This window comes from Thrips palmi, unplaced genomic scaffold, assembly GCF_012932325.1.
Source record: "Thrips palmi isolate BJ-2018 unplaced genomic scaffold, TpBJ-2018v1 HiC_scaffold_6, whole genome shotgun sequence".
NCBI lineage: Eukaryota > Metazoa > Arthropoda > Insecta > Thysanoptera > Thripidae > Thrips > Thrips palmi.
The window spans coordinates 1,976,975-1,997,507 of NW_023144633.1; the positions used below are offsets into that span (position 1 = coordinate 1,976,975).

The 20,533-nt window shown below is 59.7% G+C and overlaps 1 protein-coding gene across 2 annotated transcripts in view; it reads left to right on the forward strand.

Annotated features, from left to right (window-relative positions):
* Positions 1-346: 346 nt before the first annotated feature.
* Positions 347-20,533, forward strand: part of LOC117651632 (cytokine receptor) — a 43,060-nt gene continuing 22,873 nt past the window's right edge. The window contains exons 1-2 of one of the 2 annotated variants that reach the window (XM_034395813.1): positions 347-728; positions 7,576-7,621. The gene's annotated coding sequence lies outside the window, so the exon portion shown is untranslated. Of the gene's footprint in view, positions 729-7,575; positions 7,622-16,341; positions 16,597-20,533 lie in introns of those variants that run through there. The other variant, XM_034395814.1, reaches the window with a different exon arrangement.

A 20,533-nucleotide genomic window follows, 5' to 3' on the forward strand; every position in this document is an offset into this window, starting at 1 on the left:
CGACCGAAAATCGGCGTTTCACCGTTCATTTCCGTTTTCGGCAGGCAGAAATTATCGGTCAAATAGAGATTCTGGTTGCTATGAGAAATTCAACGCTACTCACAATTAAATAAAAAAGTATGAACTCTCACGCAAAATCTACGGTTCTTGGTTAACAAAAACGCATTGCATTGGGTTCTTTTCTAAATTGAGGAGCTTATTTTGTGGAGCCGAGGCGTAATGATTCACCGTGCACAGGGAAAGCCACTGTCACGAAGAAACCTAGTTTGAACGATGGCGCCTTTTTAAAATCGTTCTTCATTTGGTTTCTTGGAATTTTCGACTGCTCTTTGCCGCTGCTGCCATCTGGCGGACGGCGTGTGGAAGCTAGCTCAGCTCTCACGTCTCCATGAACCTGTTAGCTGTTTGTTTTGTGACCGGAATTTCCCTCGGGATGTTATTGCGTTTCGAGTGTTTTATAGTGTCGCGTCTTTTTTCAAGAGCCATTTTGTGTTTTCGTGCTGTTTTGTGAGGTGAAAAGACGCAAAGACATTGCCTAGCATGTTCCACATTCTAGGAGCTTGTGTGACGTTGACGGTGTAAGGCGAGGAATTCCTGGAAGTGTGCGGTTCTCACCAACCTATGTGCAAAGCCTAGTGAACTGGATTAACTAGTTGTGCATACCTAGAAAAACTCACCACGTCGCGCATCTCATGGTGCATTGACAGCCAGTTGTTTTCCGACTTTCGGTAAGTTTGCCCAATTGTTTATTCATAGACCTTGAGGATCACAGTACTGTACACCTTTGAGCTTTCACAAACGAACAAAAAAAGAAATATGTTTGTCTTTACCAACGACTGACGTGAAATTTGGGTAGTAGGTGACAATTTCTGTCTCTTCAGCGGAAGTTGAGACGCTTGTTCCGATCTACCGTCACAGAAAACCATTATCAAGCGACATATTTCGTGTGGAATCTAACCTCACTAACAGGTACAACGCACTTGTGGTCCGGGTTGGTACAATGGAATGTCCATTCAACACCTTTTCGCACTGAGTAAATTTGCGAAGTTTAAAAGTATTTTTGCTCTGACTCCCAAATGGTCGGGAAAGTCATTGTCAATATGAACAAAGTGGATCAGTTTGTGTTGTTTTTATTCTGGCATAGATGCAACAGGTGTCTAGGCAGCTGCATGTGAGATTTAAAAATAAAACAACAGATGTTCAGAATTTACTAATTTATCTAAACTATTGTAATCTGCCTTTTAGAAGTGATGCCTCTTTGTAAATTATTATCCCGCGAAAGCAAAAGTCAGACCAGTGTGGGCTTTTTCATTTCCGATAGAAACCTTAATTTATCAGTAAACAATGCCTTATCATCATTTTTGCTGCCCACATGTTTCCATCTGCCTGCAGTTTATGGCAGGGTCTAAGAGGCTGGCTTTTCAGTATCGTAGAAGCTTTCACCCATCACGACAGAAATGTCATTCTGGAACCACTGTCGGTCACGCTGAGTTTTGGCAAAACTGCATCTGTTTCCGCCCTCCCTGCATTCGGTTTCGGGTCATGTCCGCTGCCGTCGCCCCCCGTGGCTACGCCGCTGCCTTGCGTTACCAGCGTTACGCACCCCGCTGCCTCCCGATCCTTCGTCGCCCCGTCTCTCTCGCACCAATGGGGCGTTCCGTATGGGTGCGAGAGAGACAGGGCGACGAAACGCTGCTGCAGCAGCACGGCCGCAGCGCGCAGCCCACTCCTTGTCTTGATCGGCGACGCGGTTTATTTGCTTTATTGTGCTGGCTCGCCTGATTTGCATTCCGTTCCTTCTTGTTACGTTGGCGTACCTGCATGGAGATGTCCTCTCCCCCCCCCCTCTCTCTCTCTCTCCTCTTTCGTCCTCGCCCTCTCCTTTTGCCGGGATGCGTCTGTGCGTCCGTCCGGACCAGAAGAGCAAAAAGCAGCAAAAAGCAGCGGCAAGGGTATGGAGCGAGCATGGAGGCGAGTCCGGGTGGAGGCACTACAGTGCCCAGCGAGGCTTGCCTGGCTTGCCAGTATGCCAGCCTCTTGCCTGGCCAACCGCACCAAGCCCAGCTACGCCCAGCTACGCCCAGCTACGCCCAGCTACGCCCAGCTACGCCCAGCTACGCCCAGCTACGCCCAGCTACGCCCAGCTACGCCCAGCTACGCCCAGCGCTAAGCCCGGCAGAGCAGCCATCCGCATAGTCCGCACAGCGTTCGGTCGGCCCGTCTCTCTCGCACCCCAACCCCAACGGCACGCCCCACGAGTGCGAGAAGGACGGCGAACCAGTCTGCAGGCAGAGCCAGGCAAAGCAGCCAACGCAGCCCAGCAAAAGGAGGAGTAGCGACGTGTTGTCCCTCCCCTCGCAACGCCGCGACGCACCTAAGGAATGGGGTATTGACGACGACGCTGCGGGAATGTCACGCCGTGAACTGCGTTGGCCTCGCGGCCCTCGCGGGATAGTGGTGCCTCTTTGCTTTCGTTTTGGTTTTCGCAGCGGCTGCCTGGCAGGCAGACGGCAAAGGCGTATAGCAGTGGCGCGGCTGCCAAGTGACCCCTGAAGGGCTGGAAGGCCTGTGTAGCTGCCGGAGCGTAAGGTCGGGGGCCTCCTTGATCGTTAACGATTGCCACTTTTCCTCCTGTACGACACAGTTGAGCCGTGGCATGGTACCGACCCTGTGTTTAACGGGTGACAGGTTGACGTGTTTATGTTTCGGCCACTCTGTCTGCTCTTCTTTGGACAATTTGAAAATTAAGTTTGCGGCCTTCTCTGCTTGCGCTCGGAGGGCAAATAAGCTCAATCCTCAAGACGGGTATTTTATTTTTGTACTTGTCTGGGGTTTCGTCGGGCGTTCGCCTCTGGCTGCTCAAAATGGTGTTCGCCCGCCACTGGCGGGCGGTAGGTGTGGGCTAATGTGCGTGAAATCCCCCGTGAGTGGGTGGCGGCGGTACTCTCGCCCACCCCACCCACGTAATAACGAACTGAAGCAATGGACCGCACGTACTTCCAGTGCAGGGATTTCAGCGAGCACTACCGGCAGCAGCCAACGGGCTGTGGCATAATGCGGCCGTTGGGCTTGGCGCACAGCGGGCCAGAAGACCGGCGGCGGTCGAAACCGCGGACGCGTTTTGAGCTCCAGAGTCGCTAAGTGCGACTCGAACCGAGCGTGTGACCCCACCAATGGATTCCTCGCTCAGAGAGCAATCCATTGGTGGGGTCACACGTTCGACTTGAGCCCCATTTAGCGACTCTGGAGCTCAAAACGCGTCCGTTTCGACCGCCGCCGGTCTTCTGGCCCACTGAACGCGGCGTGCGCGGCGACCCAGCCCAACCCCGCGATGATTTGAACCGCGAGATGGACACCGCGAGAGGGCATCACCCGAACAGGCCAACAGAAGCGACGGCCACAAAAACGGGTCGCCTGTTTGTTTACGTCGAGGCAAGACCTCTCCACCTCCGTATGGCTTTCTCCGTGTCGCGTTTTTCTTTGCTTTTCTTCCTTTTTTTATTTTTAGAAAAAGAAGTGCTGGAACTGGCTGCCGTGGATGGTCAAGCCCCGGCGGTTCAAGGAGCGCGGCCGGCGCGGCGGCGGCCAAGGAGCGTCGGTTTGAAAATCGGCTCATGGATCGATCGGGTCGGATGAGTGATGGACGATGCCCTGCTTCATTTTTCTCGTTTTCTCTCTTTTTTTCGCGACGAGAGGAAGCTTGCTGAAGGGCCGCGGACTGCCTGGAGGCCTGCAGCCCGCAGCATCATTACCACACATTGCGACTCCAGGCTCGCGATCGGTCGGCCGGCCAGAGCGTCACGTGATTGGTGGATGGTAATGGCGTCCCTTTAGAATGTCAAATAACGTCCGTCAGCCGAGCGGTTGGTTCGTCGTCGCTCCGTCCCTCTCGCACTCGCGGGGCTCGCCGTGAGACGGAGCGAGGCTGCGTGTGTCGTTAAGCCCTTCTGCCCTTCTCAACGTCACGCAGACTGCATGCTGCATTAATGCGAGCATTGTCCTCCGCGTTCCTACACTGGAGGGGGGGGGGGGGCATCCCCGCGTTCAAGTTGCCTACCCGGCCTGTCCGGCCCGCAGGGGCGCAACGAGAGCCCCCCCTCTAGAAGGGCTGCGCGGAGAAGAAGCCGGACTAGCGTTGGCTAGCGGTGCCAAGTGACACAAGCGGCCTTCCTGGAACGTTTTAGCCGCGCGCAGCTAGAAGAAAGCGCCCCGCCCGGGGCCTCTGGGCCCCGCCCCGCCCCGCCGGCTATATGCAGCATCATCGTCGTTGTAGGGCTCCACGAACGTCGGCGCCTGGACCGCGCGCCGGGCGTTAGTTTTTTGTTTTGTTTTTTCTGTCCTTTTCGTTCTATCATTATTGTAATGGCTGATAAAATGCCTGGCCCACGTGGTAACCGCCGCGCGACGAGGTGCATTCGAGCACCGCGCAAGCTGGACCTCTATGCACTTGGGAAACCACTTTCCGGAAGGGCTTTGGTGCGGTGTGTGCTGGAGTGTGGGTGTGAGACTCCGTCACCTGGAGGGGCCTGAGGGGCTCCAGGGCCAATCAGATTGTGACGTTTTATTGTGTCAACACTGGCGTTCCCCGTTCCCATCGCGAGGGCTGCAAGGTGTGCCGCGCCCCCGGCTCGGCACGGCCCGGCTCGGCTCGGCTCGGCCGAGCCTTCCCGGGAAGTTTGTCATTGTGTGTACCGGCCTGTGGGGCTGCGGGGCAGCGGCTCGGAGAGATTTTCCTAAATCGAAACTAAGCGTTTCGTCGGAAGCGCGACGAGGAGGCGACGTTCATCACGGTGTTTGGAGGGTGGTGCGGCGGGGCGTGGCGGTGTTGGTGCTGCGTGGTGCTCGAGGCACGCTGGGTACACTTTCATACTCGCACCGATCATGTCTTCGGACCAACAAATTTATTTGCTGAAATAAAGTTTCACCCGATAAACACACTGGCATGTTTTATTTAGCTCGTGCAAACTTCTCGACTTCCGTTGCGAGGCGCCCCGCCCCGCCGCCTTCCAGCAAGCCTTCCAGTTTCCAGCGTGCCTTTCCCTCCCGCTCGATCGCACTTTTCCACTTCATCGTCATGAGACGTCGCGAGGCGCAGTCCAATAACCCGGCGTGCTGTGTCCTCGCGTCGCCCCGCCCGGCCGTGCCTCGCCGTCTGTCTGGCGGTGTTTGGTGTGCTCGCTGCTCCGAGTGCGAGAGAGACGGCGCCACTGCGGCTCGCATTATACAGAAGGCGCAGCACGCGTTTCCGCCTTGTTTGTTGCACGAGGAGGTCGCGGGTCGGGGTCGCGCCGAAGGGACCCACATCTTTGGCTTTGACAGTGCTGCCCTCTTTCCGCGGCGAACGTGTTGTCGATGGCTGACGATTTTGCTGCAGCGCCCCTAAGCTTGCTCTACTGACTTCGCTCCTCCCAGCCTGTCCTCACCTATCTCATCTAACCTCATCTCCCCTCAACCTCATCTCACCTCATCTCACCTCATATAACCTCACCTAACCTCATATAACCTCACCTAACCTCCTCTAACCACACCTAACCTCACCTTACCACACCTAACCTCAACAAGCCTCCACTAACCTCCACCCGACGGCACCTAACCTATCCTGAGCCGCGTGTGGTCCTCCCCGCTGGACTGTGGCTGGCCCGGTCGGCCCTGTCCCATGACTTGCGCTAGCTGAGCTGGCTGAGCCAGCGTGGACCTGACGACTCACTTGTGACGCTGTGCGTCTCGTCTCACGGCCTCCGCCCTGCTCGCGTCTTAATCGTGATGATCATTACGCTGGGGCGACCGTTTGTTGTCATGCCGAGCGTTTCGAGGCTCTGGATTAGCCGCTTGTGTCTCGGTCCTTTTCACCCCGGAAACCAGAGAGAGAGGGGGAACGCTGGGGCAGCGAGTACACGACATACTTTGAAGCAGGTCGTTATGCCGTATTTCTATAGGCGAGTTCAGGGGCGGGCTGGATTGAAATAAAGTTGGCGTCGAATTTGGTTCCCGGCTGGCTGGCAGCAGGGCTGGCAGGGTGCTGGCAGGCTGCTGGCAGGGTGTACAGTGCTGTATCGCAATCACCTCCACCTCGGCCGTCTGCTCTCTCCATGACAAGACGAGTGTGCGCGTCGGTATGGGTCGCTGCGTGATATTTGTCGATGATATCGGAGGAGAGGGGGCGGGGAGTTTTATCGGGGATGCGCGTGTACACTGCTTGTAATTGAACTTGGAGGGCGGCGGACGCGGCGCGCGGTCAGTCCGGGCGGGAGGTAAATGGATGGATTTTATTTTCTGGTGGAGCTGTCTGGCTGCGCTGCCGCTCCTTTGATTTCCGTTTTGATCGCTGGACGCGCGCTGGACGCGCTGAAAGCGGGTTTGCATGTTGTGCCTCCCTCCGTGTGGCGCTCTTTGAGGCCGTGCCTTTGGCGTGCCTTTGGCGTGCCATGGTGGCACATGGCGGCCTTGCCACGGCTTGGCCACGGCTTGGCCGGGACCCGCCTCGGTCGATCGGTCGGTCCGCTGTCCGGCATAGCATTTGATTACGCAAACCAGTGCTCATCTGGTTAAAAGGGATACCTGCACTGTGGGAAAAAATCACAGTAAATCCTGTAGTGATTAGTACAGCTGTCACTGTAGTTCAGAGTACAGGATTTACTGTACCTTTTTTACAGGATCCACTGTACTTAGAACGGGATTTACTGTACCAGAGGAGTGGAGTACGGAATATCCTGTACAAGTTACAGTAAACACTGTAGCCAGGCACAGTAAATCCTGTGTTCTGAACCACAGTAAATCCCGGCAAAAAAATTAACGGGATTCACTGTGGTTTTTTCGCACAGTGTGGAAGCCGCGCGTGTGTCGCTGAAACATATGCTGAAAACGGCGGCACCTTCTAACGCCGCATTTGTGCGTGTGTGTGTGTGTGTGTGTGTGCGTGCGTTCTTCCTAGAAAGGGAAAAGTGAGCTGCCCGCGGTGCTCCCGTGTTGACCCGCCATTGTGTTCCGCGTGGCTCCACCGCTCCGTGCCCGCTCGTGCCCGCTCATGCCCGCTTAGGTGACAAGGCACCCCCCCTGGCTGCTACCAAGGCTGCTGCCCCCCGGCACCTTTGAAGAGATTGGCGCGGCGAGGTGGGCCCGTGCCGTCTGTGACAGTGTGTGACACAGTCTGTGACCCTTGAAAGGCATATCGCGGCCCAATCATCATCTCAGTCAAAATCGTCGACGACATGAGTCCGCCCGACACGGTGTTTGTGTGAGTCACCCTGCTGTCCATGTTTCTTGTAAGGCGACATATCGCCCTGCTATCGAAAGTATCCGACAGACTTTATCGCCCGAGGCGGCTCTGGCGGCGCTGGCGGCGCGCGCGCTGCCTGACTCACTGACCCCCGCGTGACCACGCGTGACCCCCGCACAGTGGGCCAGAAGACCGGCGCAGGCGGCCGAAACCCTGGACGCGTTTCGAGCTCCAGAGTCGCTGAACGGGACTCAGAGCGAACGTGTGACGTGATTGCTCTCCGAACGAGGAATCCATTGGTGGGGTCATGAAGTGCCACCGGTCGATTTTTCATGTCTGCCTCTCCTTTCTTTTTGCAGTGACGCTGCGTTTTCCGCGGCGCTTCGTCCTGCAGCCCGACTTGAGGTACGTCCACCGCCGCAGCTGCGGGGCGACTGAGAGAAACAAGCAGCGTAAGCAACGAGCTGCAAAAGTCGCCCCGCCAAAGTTCGCATTACTGAAGCACACCCCTGAAAAAGTCAGTCGCGAGGCCGTTTGCATCAACATTTCAAAGTTGTCGTTTCTTTGCCTTTGGCCTCTGCCTTGCCTGCTCTAAAAACGAAGAAACAGACTTGGCTCCGCGGCCGTCATGAGGTGCACTGTGTTGTCAGTCAAAGGGCCGGGGCAAGCCCTGTCACGCTGTCGCTTTGTGCGACCGGAGTACCGGACCAGGCCGACGGCCGACTTCGCGACGGCCCTTGGACTTGACGTACGGCGCGGATCGGATCCAAGATGTATTGCCGCGGTCGGCTTGCCACAGGCTTGCCTGCCGACGGGGCCTGCCCGCCGGGCTGCCCGCGGCTGCGTAGATTGATACAAGCCGCCGCGCGCCCTTTCCCTTGAATGCCTTCCAGGTTCCGTCCTGCAGGTGCAGGCTACGCCTCTGTGCGAACGAACGCCGCAGGCGAGCAAGGCCACTGGACGGAAAACCTCTGGTACGTTCTGAATAGCACGGAAAATTCAAGCACAGCCTGACTGTGGTGCTGCCTGGCGGCCTGCCGGTCTGGCCATGCGACCGGGGGACACGTTCGCGGTTACCCGAGGGGGTATGCGCTCCCTGAACCTGTGTACCGACTATTACGCTATTACGCTCTATTACGCCACAAATTAATCGGAATTAAGCTAAAAACGGCCTAAAACACACCAAAATTGATAAAATTTTGACAATTTCGGCTATTACGCGACTATTACGCGTATTATTACGCGTGCTATTACAGATAGAGTGAACCGACTATTACGCGAGTGCATACCCCCTCGCGGTTACCTCTGTCCTTATCGGTGCCTTCCACCACTAGAAGCGCAGGCCGCTTCCCGTGCGCCCCGCTCACCCGCTGGTGGCGGCGCCACCGACTGAAACGTGTCAAATGGGCCGGCTCGCTGCGACCGAAGAAATGGGGCCTGACCTGCTGCGCGGCTGCGCCTGATGCTTAGTCCGCCGGCCGCAGGGGCGGGGCACGTTCCCTGCACGCCGCAGCCACGCCGCCACAAAGGCCATGCTGGCCATGCTCATGCTCGCCCCTTTTTGTGCCATCACGTTTGGAGCGTTTGGCCGGTTAGTCGTGTGTCGGTAGTGCGTCACTTTGGCCGGCTGCCTGTGGCCGAGCCGGGCCGAGCCTGCGTGCGCCTCCCTCCGGGATGCCTCCTTTTGATGTGGCCACACTTTCCTCTCGTCTTTTATTCCCCTTTTTTGCGGCCGTGGAAAAAATCCATCCGCCAAATTGATCGTGGTCTACTGACCGCCCGGTGGAGTACCGGCGCACAGTGGGCCGGAAGACCGACGCACGCGCTTTGAGCCCCAGAGTCGCGAAACAGGACTCGAACCGAACGTGTGACCCCACCAATGGATTGCTCTCCGAACGAGGAATCCATTGGTGGGGTCACACGTTCGGTTCGAGTCCTATTCAGCGACCCTGGTCTAGAGTTTTGGCCGCCTGCGCCGGTCTTCTGGCCCACTGTGCTGCGGTCCTCGGGCGCGGGGTAGTGACGCGGAGGGCGGTTGCCGTTGGTCGCGCCGGGCGCCGCCGCCCTTACCTCCACCAAAACAGTGTACCCCGTGGGCGTATTGGCATATTACGAAGCTGCAGTATTTCGGGGACCAAGAGGCTCGCGACAGACAAAGGCAGACACGTCGCCGTACCGCGCTGTGCGTGTCAGGTTGGCACAATGAGGCCAGAGTCCGCTTTTGCAGCGTGCTGGCCCGAGCAGGCCGAAGCAGGGGCGGCCGAACGAAAGGGGTGACAATGGCTCTGCCTGGCGCGGGGCGCGCGGCGTAAGCTTCCAACGGTTTTGGCGCGAAACCTTTCGGCCTGTTTCATCCGGCGGCGTTCGCCTGTCATTCTGTTGCCGAGTCTGTCATCTTGTCCGCGTGGGTTCGTCCGTGGACGCACAGTAGATTTGCCTGAAGACCGGTGGAGGCGGACAAAATCTTGGACGCGTTTTGAGCGTTTCGAGTCGGACTCGAATCGAGCGTGTGACCCCCATCCATGGATTGTTCTCAAAACGAGGAATCCATTGGTGGGGTCACACGTTCGGTTCGAGTCCTCTTTCGCGACTCTGGAGCTCAAAACGCGTCTAGAGTTTTGGCCGCAACCTGGCCTGGCCCTTCAGCCGGTGGACCAAGTGGTTGGAGATCCACTGGCAGGCGAAGGTCGAAGATTGTCGCTACGTACTCCGGAGGATGAAAGCCTGGAGGTGGCCCTGGCGCCCTGGCTTGCGGAAGTAGGCCCGAGGTGCCGTTTCGGCTTGGGCGGCGTGGTGGAGGCGGGGCCTTCCGTGGCGGGCCGGGCCATGGCGGCGCGGCGGGTAATTTCAACTTCTGGGAAGCGCGCGCGGCCGTCGTGATCCACCGCCACGCCGTGGCCGTGCCGCGCCCTGGCGTGCCGCGCCTCGTCGTCTGGATCCGAGCGTCGAACGCCGGAACGCTGCTGCTGCTGCACTGGCCGGCCGAGCTGCTCGGTGTTTATTTCCATGTTTGTCCGGTACGGGACGCACTGGCTGCCGCTGCTGCCGTGCGGCTGTGGGCCTCGCTGTGGGCGCTACGTGTTAGACGGGCCCTGAGAAGGGCTGGGAGGGCTGTGCTGGACAGTGGACCGAAGCACTCACGAGTGCGAGAGAGACGGAACGACTCCAGTGTGCTTGCAGACAGAGCACGGCGTCGGCCGAGGCACGGCCAGGCGATACCCCGCGCGCAGGGCACTCCGCGCGAGGCGGACGCGAACAGGACCTCGTGCGTGGGGTATCGCCGGGCCGAACGGCCGCCATGGCCGCCGCCTGCCGCCGCGCTGCCGGGCTGCTGCCGACGGGCACCGACGGGTTGCAAAGGTTCAAGGCCGCTCGGTGGTTTGATTTCGCGAACGGGATTGTGGGATTGAATTTTCGAGTCGTGAATGTTTGAATGAGCAGCGTGTTTGTTCGCGTTGCAGTGTGTTTGCTGTGGCGTTGTGAGCCCGCGCGCACACACTGCCGTACCTTTGCCCCTTTTGACTGTGCGCGGCTGCCCCGGATCAAAGTGCACGCGCCGTTTCGGTCGCGGTGTTTGCACGCGCGGTACTGGCTGGTGTTTGATTGGATTGGTTATACAACCCGGTTCCATCCCTTTCTTTCCTTTTGAAATATTATTTTATTTTCCTCCGTGGCATACTCATGCGGATGTGTGCGCCCCCGGGGTCCAATGTCGCTTCGAGGCGCGCAGGGCTAATCCATTACAATGTAGCATTTTGTTGTGCTGACGTACTGACGTGACGTGGACTGGCGTGACGAGGCGTGACGCGTTATCGCATTTTCGGTACCGCATTTTGGAAATTGGGACCCAAATTGGGGCGCTTTACTTATCGTGACGGGCTAAAGTAATTGGAACGGGATGGATGGGATGATACCCTTCTGGGATGGTAGCCGCTCTTCGCGTGTCGTTGTTAGGTCGTTTAGTTTTTCTGTCGTTTTTTGTTTTGTTTTTATTTTGAAACAACGCCAGTGGCGTGGGTGCGTTTTTATTTCACAGCTGGAATGAGGGGTGATGGGGGGTGTGTATGTTTATGGGCATCTGCTGCAGGGGCTTGCCGGGGGCTTGGCACGGCTCGGCTTTTAATTGGGGTAGTATCGGCCCGGGGCCGTAAATGGTGGCGTTTACAGCCTGCCTGCAGTGATGCTGCGACCCTCTCCTACACTGTCGAAAACATCTTCCGGGAAGCGCGGGGGGGGGGGGGAAAAAAAGCGAAATAAAAACCCAAGGTGCCGTACGCGTCTGTTTGGGGCCCAGAATGTGTTTTCTCGCCCCCGTTCCGTTTTGAGGGGTGCGGGGGCTTTTCAATTATCCGCCCTCCAGCGGTAGCAAGTGGAATCTATGTTGGTCATGTCCACACACGCGCGCACACACACGCGGCGAGACGTTGCTAGGCAACAGGTGGCCCAGGCTCTGGCGGGCGAAGCTCACGGCGTGTACGGGGCGTTCCCCTCGCTAGAACCCACGCACAGACATGTTGGCAGTACTCCGTCCATGTTTCAATGTCCGCGCGTTGGTATAGGGACCGGTCCTCGCCCTTCCCGCCCGGCCCTTGGCTCTGAACACGTTGCCTTACAGGGTCCGAAGGTCCGACGGCGGTCTCTCGGCTCCGTGTGCGTGCGTCTGTGTTCGGGTTTAGATTTACCTTTGACTTATGTGATTCGGTCGGGAGTGTGTGGCGAGTGAGCAGAGGGGAGGGGGGGGGGTCGTGCGCTGAGTGAAACAATATCTCGGGGCATGTTTCTAACGAGGACGACCAATCTGTTTTTGTCGGCGGCGAGAGAGCGGCGGAGCGGCCGTCGCCGTGTTCCGAGCACGGCGAAGCACGGCGAAGCACGGCGAAGCACGGCGTCGTCGGGGCCGCGCCAACCGCGCAACCTGCGGCGCGCTGCCGATTGAAATTATTACAAACTGTCACGAAGAAGAAACGCGCCGCCGGAGCGCTGGAGCTTCCTTGCTGGCTGGATAATGACAGCGAGTCTTTTCCAGCTCTTTTTCCACCAGCCGCCTCCACCTTTTGCTCAGCAGCGCCGCGGCGTTCGCCGAGAGTCTCCGGATTGGACGCTTTGGTCACGTGGCGGTGCGGCGCGGCTCGACGGCGAGGTGAAGCCGTTCCTTATCAATCCCTTATCAATCGGCCCACGCGTATCGGCGATGATAAGGGCGTGGCGGCGTGGCGCATGCAGTGCCATTTGATTGTCGAACAGGATAGCGCCGCCTCTGTGTCCGTGTGTGTGTGTGAGCGCGCTGGAAAAGGGGGGGGGGAGGAAGAATTCCGCCTTCACTCTGCGGATTGGATTGGGTCGCGGCCGCGTCGTCGTCGCAGTCCTCGAGGTGCATGCTGCCTTGGCTCGGAGTCCTTGAGGCCGCGGGCTGCGCGAGCGCCGCGCGGTGCTCTCTGCCGCACCGCTGGCTGATGCGCGGCGGCAGTGGAGGTGCACAATGAACGCGTTGGGCGTGCACGTCTGTTGCTCCCGCCGGCGCCGCTGCCGTGTGTCCGTGACTCGTCACCATGCCGTCGTCACGACCCGGCGTGCCCCCGGCGCGCGCCTCGGCACTCCGGCAACGCCTCTGTCGTCGTGGCCCCAGCGCAAACACGCTCAGCGTGTTATTTGAACGCGCGGAATTGGCCCGCAGCCCTCGACAGCCCTCGGTGCGTGTACAAGGCGTCGTTGGGGCCGTGCCGGCCGAGGCACCCCTCCCCCTTTCCCCACCCCGCACCTGTTGTCAGCGATAAGCCAGCCGGTCTCGGCCGTGTCGCTCGCCCCGTGTTGTTTTTGTTGCTCCGGCACTCCGGGGCCCTGCCTTGCCTCGCCGGACGGCGGCGACGGTTCATCCAGCTGGAATTCGACTCGACTGTGACTTGTCATGCTGCCCTGCGCCGCCGGGACCGCGGCCGGGGACGCTAGGGGGGGCTTTTGGGAAATTTGAACGCATGGGTTCCGCATCATTTCACTCTCACACACACGCTCACACACACGCTCACACACACGCTCACACACACTGACACGCATGCGCGTTTACGGGCTACATGCTTCCTAAGAAAATAGAAGGCGTGTTTACGTTGGCAAGTCGCAGAAACCCGACTCTTGCTCGGGTCCGAGGAAGAAAACTGCATAGGGGGTGAAATAAACAATATTGTGCGCGACCCTATACGACGTCCCTCAACCCCAATCCCATCTCCCTTAAAAACACAAGAAAAAGGTAACAAAATATTTAAAGAATCTGGGCTATATTTGCCTGAATGTTTCGTTGAAAAGTCGAACCACGTGTGGAAATGGGGAGGACAATGGTGCGTCTTTTTTTACAAGTGCATTAGCCTTATCAATTAGTTTTATCAATGGTCGGCGCAAATGGACGGGCCGTTATCGACGACTGCTGCCAGACCCGGCAGACCGTAGTGACCACTTGGTGACCCCAGCAGGCTGGCGCAGCCTGCGCAGCCTGGTGCACCACCAGACCGATTCCCAACCTGCCTCATGAGTGCCAGAGAGACAGGGCCGCAAGAACGACTTAGGAGTCAGTCTGCAGGGGACGGGGACCACCGCCAGGCCTCCGGAACTGAATCACAGCCAATTTCATTCCGCCCTGCAATGAATGGGCCTTTGATTCCACCCATGAACGGGCCTCCCATCACGCCATGCCCAATCCTGTCGCAAGGGACCAGAAAGGGTCTTAAGAATATTGCTAAGAACTCAGCTCTACACAAATAAATCCGATTAGAAAAGGAAACACTGAAAAATTCGCCGACTTTCGTCGCCTGACGTATGTACCACCGCAAACAATTCCATAGAGATCTAAGCTCTACTGCAGAATTTGGGGCAGCGGGAATCTGAATCAGTTTTGGGAAGAGAAGTCAAGAGCAAGTACACTGAGCTTTGGTAATTTTGTCTCTGGCCACCACCGGTAGGAAGAACATTGTCTCTATTCCTAGATCTGCGCGCGCACTCTGACACACTTACACACACACACACACACACTCACACAAACCTTCACACACACATGCACACGTCACCGGCAGGTGACAGAAACTTTCCACGCTGATTGAGAGTGTGTACAGTGCAGTGCTACGCCATCTTCGTCGTCGGACTTTGGAGACAAGAACATTGTACTTTACAGCGCGATCAAGTCGATCGAGGCGGAATGGGTCATGAGCTTTTCTTCACATTAGTTGTTGTTTAGGCTTAGAGTGTACCTTTCAGTTGCTTTTTTTTTCAAGGGAAATTCTAATTATAACGATGCTCAGTGTAAACTAAAAATTGACAGGCCCTGTCCGTTTGAGCGGGAGCGGAAGTGCGGTGCTCGTCCTTCTTTGACTCTGTGCCGCCGCCCCGCCCCGCCTCCTCTGGGCATGTGGCGGCCTGCAGCCTGCCGAAGGGCTGCAAGTTGCTGCAGTGACTGCAATGTTCTAAATGTGTGAAACGAAGTGAAACCCCGAAACTCCATCTTCGGGAGCCGCCATGCAGCTGCTGCTGGACTGTTGCCGCACCTCGGAAGTGTGGAGGAAACCTGGCGGTGTTCAAGGTTCACGGTTTTGGACTTCCTATTTGTTTTTACGGTGGGAATCTTGGCTCGGGCTTCTCTTGCACAGCATTGTGAAGAACCCTCTGGCGTGCCCACTCCACCCCTGATGAGCGCATTACACTATCAAACTACACACGCAAGGCGTCGGCCCGTGCTGCCTTCTGGTGAGGTGCATGGTTGCGTGCTGCAGTGCGGTGGCTGCCATCATCCTGGCCCTGGTGACCGAGCGTCGAACCAACGTCGACGAACGTGCTCCATTGTCGGCGTCCTGGCTCAGTCTGCCTGGGCTCAGGCACCGCCAGCCCGAGGACTGCATTCTGGGGTGCACGACGTGGTGCACCCAGTGGGGATGAATGCAAACCAACTTTCAACGAGTGACGTTCGCGCTGCCGGTTGCTTGCTCATTATTTTTCTCCCAGTCCAATTTTTTCTCAGCCCCAGTCGCCGTCGATTTCGGCCTGGGTTTTGTTTAGTTCTTCCATCCTCGATAGAGAAGAGGGGGGAGGGGGCACTTTTTCCCCATTTTGCTGGATCCACTGTGCTTGGATCCTTGGGGCCCGCCCCGTCGAAATGAATAGCTTGCGTTTACAGTGATTACGGTCAGCTGGGCTGGAAAGGTGCGCCGCCTGTGTGTGTGCGCACGCAGGTCTATGATCTTCGGACCGCGTTTAGCGAGGTGGCCCCGAGGGTGGGCCGTCCGTCCGTCCATCCTGCACGCATCCTGTGTGTGTGTGTGTGTGTGTGTGTGCAAGCAAAGCTAAAGCTGCCCGGAGTGCACAGACGTGCATCCTAGCACATTTTCTTGGCTGTGAAGGAGATGGGGGCCGCCACCGGCGTACGAAACAACAAGCCGTTTTATTGGATGGCGGGGCCAAGCAACCTCTTTTCCGGATTCATCCGCCTTTCCTGCTAAATATTGGCTTGGAGATGAGAATGATGTGCAGTTGGCGTAGTAGCAGTGCTTTCGAGTGTTTGACGGCTTTTGGCCTTTTCTTCGAGTCTTCCTTCTTGGGTTTGGATTTTATCCCGTTTGGGGTTCATACTTACTCTTCTGCGTGAGGTGCCTCAATAGGAGACAGGATGTAGCCATTTTTAAAGGTTCCATTTAGTTGATTGTTTTCGTGCGTGGGTGCGGGAACTTCCTCATTCAATCGAAGCTTGGAAATCCACCCCTGGAAGTGGATTCGTTTGTCGCTGCTATCTGCCACGATTTCCGCAACTTTGCGACCGAAGCACGACGCGGGAAAGAAGTGCAAAGTTTTGCTTCCATTGTCGTGCGTGGCTGGGCTTCGCTGGCTACGCTTGCTGCTACGCCGGGCTACACATTGGCGAAGCTTTGCCAGGCTTTGCCGTGCCGGGCTGGCGGGGCTGGCGGGGCTGTGGGGGCCCTGGCGGGCGGCCAGCCCTCAGCCAGCCAGCCCAGCAGCGCCGAGCAGCCCGAGCAGCCCTGGCGGCGGCATGGCGGGGGCACGGCACGGCGGCGGCGCGGCCGGCCGGGCGACGGCCGGGCCGGCCAGCCAAGGCAGCCAGCCAGTTCGACTCTGGTCGTGGAGGCGGCAGGTTGTCCGTGCCGCGCGCCGCAGCGACCCGCAGCCGTCCTCAGAGCGGCGCCGCGAGGTGTGTGTGTGTGTGTGAGTGTGTGTGCGCGCGCGCGAGTGCGCGACTGCGCGCGCAGCTGGTTTCAGCGCCGCGAGTGAGTGATTTGTGTCAAGTGCCGTGTGTCGAGAGTGCCTTTACGGAGGAGCGAGGGCCCGCAGCTACACCCACGGAAATTACGGATTACGCGTTCAGCGACACCACCCCCTGATGGAACACTAAGGTAGGCATCCGCCACTTGGTTCGGCGCGGGGGGGGGGGGGCGTCAACAAGTGCGCGGTAAATGGCGGTGGGGCGTAGGCGAGGCGTATGTGCTGAGCGGCGGGGCGGAGCGGGGCACGCAGGTGTCACAGTGTCACCCTATACCTGCCGAGCTGCCAGCCCTAGCAGCCCCAGCAGGCCTACCCCCCGAGACGGGCGAGTCAGGTCGAAAACGTCGTCTTTTGTACACCGATGGGATGCTTGGATGGCCTGGCTGGGCATGGGCAGCTGGCCGCCAGCCCTGGCTGTCCCGCCTGGAGGGCCCTGGCGGCACGGCAAGCACGGCCAGCCGCCCGCTGGCTTGGCGTGCCCCCTCCCCCTCCCCGCTGGGGGCTCTGCTTGGCTCTGCACGGCTCGGCCCGGCAGGCCCGGCTCCGACGGTGCGAGAAGAAGCCTCGGCTCGGCTCGGCCTGCCGTGAATCGCGTGGCCCGGTCGGCTCGGCACGGCTCGGCACGCTGACTTGCACTGCACTCTCTGTCCCGTTCCCAGAAGCACCCGGCGATCCCGGGCAGCAGGCCGAAGGAACCGAAGGAGCCGAGGGGGGCTCTCCCTCCAGCTAAATGGGGATCTGGGCGAGGCGGGCCGGGCCGGGCAGGGGCGTAGCGTCGCGTGTAGGCGGCAGGGAGCGTTCGGGGGTGCTTTGCAGTGGCCCAGCGAGCAGCCCCTACCGGGGAAGTGGAAGTTGATCCCACCACGCCCCTTCCGCCGCGCGCGCCGCGCCATTGAAACCGCGAACCGCCCTAGCAGTGCCCTGGCAGTGCCCTGGCCGCCCTCACTTGTGCCAAGGCCGCGAAGGCCGCCCGAACGGTCCGCACCGCGGTGGCACCGCGTGGTCCCGCTGTAATCAGTTCGCGGAGCCGGGGCAGCCGGGGCGTTCACGGAACGACGGCCCCACGTCGGCGCCCTGCCAGGAAGCGTGAGGCCGTCGCCTTGGCCGTCAAGTGGGCGGAGTCCGCGGATCCAAGGACTTCGGCGGTCGCTACCCCTGGGACCTGGGTGCACCTGTGTGCTTGGCGGTGGCTTTTTGCCGCGGAGTGTACCGGCGGCTCGGGGGGGGCGTTGCAGCGCGTTGCTTTCGGCGCGGAGTGTACCGCCACGACAACAACAGACGGCCCACGATAAGCCTCAAGCGGTGCCTGCTGCCGTAGAGGCTGCCGTTGTCCAAGTCGGCGATGCTGGCGTCAAGTGAACCACCGAGAGGGCCGCCGGATTGTTTGAGAAAGTCGGAGCGCGCGCTACGCCGTTCGGCCCCACACCTATGCGGCTGGAGGCCCTGGCTCTGGCGGGGCCGGCCGGCCCAGCTTCCAGGAACCACTCATCGGCCGAAGTCTCGTCTGGGCTGTTAGGCCCGCGCTGCGCCCGGCAGCCGAACCGCCCGGCCGGCGACTCTAGTTAACATTCGGTTAGTTGACGCGGTTGGTCGCAGTGTACGCCCCGCTCGCTGGGTACTGTATACGTCGCTGCGTCGTTGCGCCCCGTGCGCTGGGTACGCCCAGGGCCGCGCCGGTCCGCCCCGTCCGCCCTGCACGCTCGCTGTCTGGATATCGAATTCCCCCGGCAGCCAGCGCGCCAGCGCTCCGCGCATTCCTGCATGGACGCCGGCTGCCCGCCCCGCCCCGCCCGCGAAGCAGCGAACGCCACTCCGCGAGTTTCTACCGACGCTGCTTCATTTGCAGGGATGGCCCGCGGTAAAAGCAGCGCGCCCCGGGTTCGAATCCCCGTCGAGGAATTTAATTTCGCGGGCGGGGCGTGTCGCGGCGGTCGCTCTCTCTCGCACCCTTAGCGGGACCGCTCCTCGAGTGCGACAGTGACGGAGCGTCGAGATGGAATCGACGTTTGCATTTCCCGACCGACCGAGCGAGGCGGCGGGACTTTGTCGAAATTCGCGCATTCGTGCTCGCGGCCGAGGACGGCGGAGCGGCGTGGAGTGTATTGTCCGACGTCTAAAATAAGACCGCGGACACACGGACTCGAGGGGCGCTTGAAGGCAGGCCGAGTCTGGCGGAGCCCGCCGAGGCAGCCGGCTCGGACGCATACACAGGGCGTGTGCGTGCGTGTGTGTGTGTGTGTGTGTGTGTACTGTACTGACTGGCGGGCCGCGGGCACCGCGCCGACACGTCGACACCCACTGGAACGCCCCGGGCCGGGCGCCCCCGCCCTGGCCTCGGTGGCTGGCCGGCTTAGAAGCAGCCCCTGCCGCCGCGTTTTGTTTTGAGTCGACCTGGGCGGTGGCGGGCGGTGCTGCCGGTGAATGGCGCCGAGGCAACGGCCTGGGATCTCCGAATCCCCGGCATGGCGGTCGCGCCACGGAACGTCAAGGCGGCGCACAGTGGGCCATAAGACCGGTGGAGGCGGACAAAACTCTAGACGCGTTTCGAGCTCCAGGTCACACGTTCGATTCGAGTCTCATTTAGTGACTCTGGAGCTCGAAACGCGTCTAGAGTTTTGTCCGCCTCCACCGGTCTTCTGGCCCACTGTGCGGCGGCCCTTGGACGCCGGCGACGTCCGCGTGGACCGCGAACGCGTCCGCGTCAGCGCTGAATCGTCCGATTTGTCGGGGCCGCGCTTTGGGCGAGGCACCGACAGCAGTTCGAATAAACGCAGCACAAAAAGTCGACGTCCGCTTGTTATTGGCCATCGCCCGCATGGCCCGGCATGGCCTGGCATGGCCCGCTGTGATTGGTGCTGCTCGTTTTTGGCCGATTCTCCCCGCCCTATCAGGGCTCGCGCTCGCGGCGTGGAAGCGCTTTTCCGCTTTCCGCGGCCGTCCGGTCGCCGTGCAACGCGCGCAGCGCAGCCGTGTGCACGTTTCGGCTCTGCCGTGACGTCAGCGCGGCGGGCGGCCTGCGGGGCCTGCAGGCCGACTCGACTGGCAAGCCAAGCCCGCACAGTGGGCCAGAAGACCGGTGGAGGCGGCCAAAACTATAGACGCGTTTTGAGCTCCAGAGTCGCTAAATGGGTCTCGAACCGAACGTGACCCCACCAATGGATTGCTCTCCGAACGAGGAATCCATCGGTGGGGTCACACGTTCGGTTCGAGTCCTATTTAGCGAGTCTGCAGCTCAAAACGCGTCCAGAGTTTTGGCCGCCTCCACCGGTCTTCTGGCCCACTGTGGCCCGGCCGAGCCGCGCAAGCCGCAAGCGATAAGCAGGCGGAGCGGGCTGTGGCACACCGACGCGCTGACCGAACGCGCCGCCGCCGTCGGGGCTCCGCGACTGCGCCAACGGCACGGACTTCGTGGACAACACAGCCAACTTGCCGCCGAGCGCACGTGCCGCAATTCGTCACGCGCGGCTATCGCCCGTTTTCTTGGTTCGTCACTGAATGGACACGTCCTTACGGGTTCTCACAGGGGGTAGTACTCCGGACGGCGGTTTCCGCCAAGCTCTGAACCGCGGGGCTCCGCGTTTCGGGTACGAGTCGGTGCGACTGACGTGCGCGGCAAGGCGGTCGCGGCAAGGCGGGCAAGCCGAGACGCGAGGGCGGGTCGCGGTGGCTTCCTCAAGTGGTCTTCAATGATCGATCCGTTCGCGTCCGCGGGCGTCCGCTAGCCTCGCTTCGAGTGGCCGATTGTGCGGACGCTTGCTCCTGGCGGCGGAGCTGGCCCAGCCCAGCGCGGCGCAGCGCGGCGCACGTTCCACTGGCCCGCCAACAAGTAGTGCAGTCTTGTTGTTATGTTAATGTTGTTGTTGGCAGCAATTTTTTGCTTGTTGTTGTTGTTGCTGGCGAGTCTGCTGGCCTTATACTTACCGGGTGAGTGACCGGGCGCGGCGCGGCGACTTGCATTCAGCACGGCAGGGCCACTGGCAGGGCCACTGGCAGGCCGGCCAAGGCACGCCAGCACTCCGCCGCGAAGAGGCGGCCGCGACGTACGACCCAGCGAACGCATAAATCTTG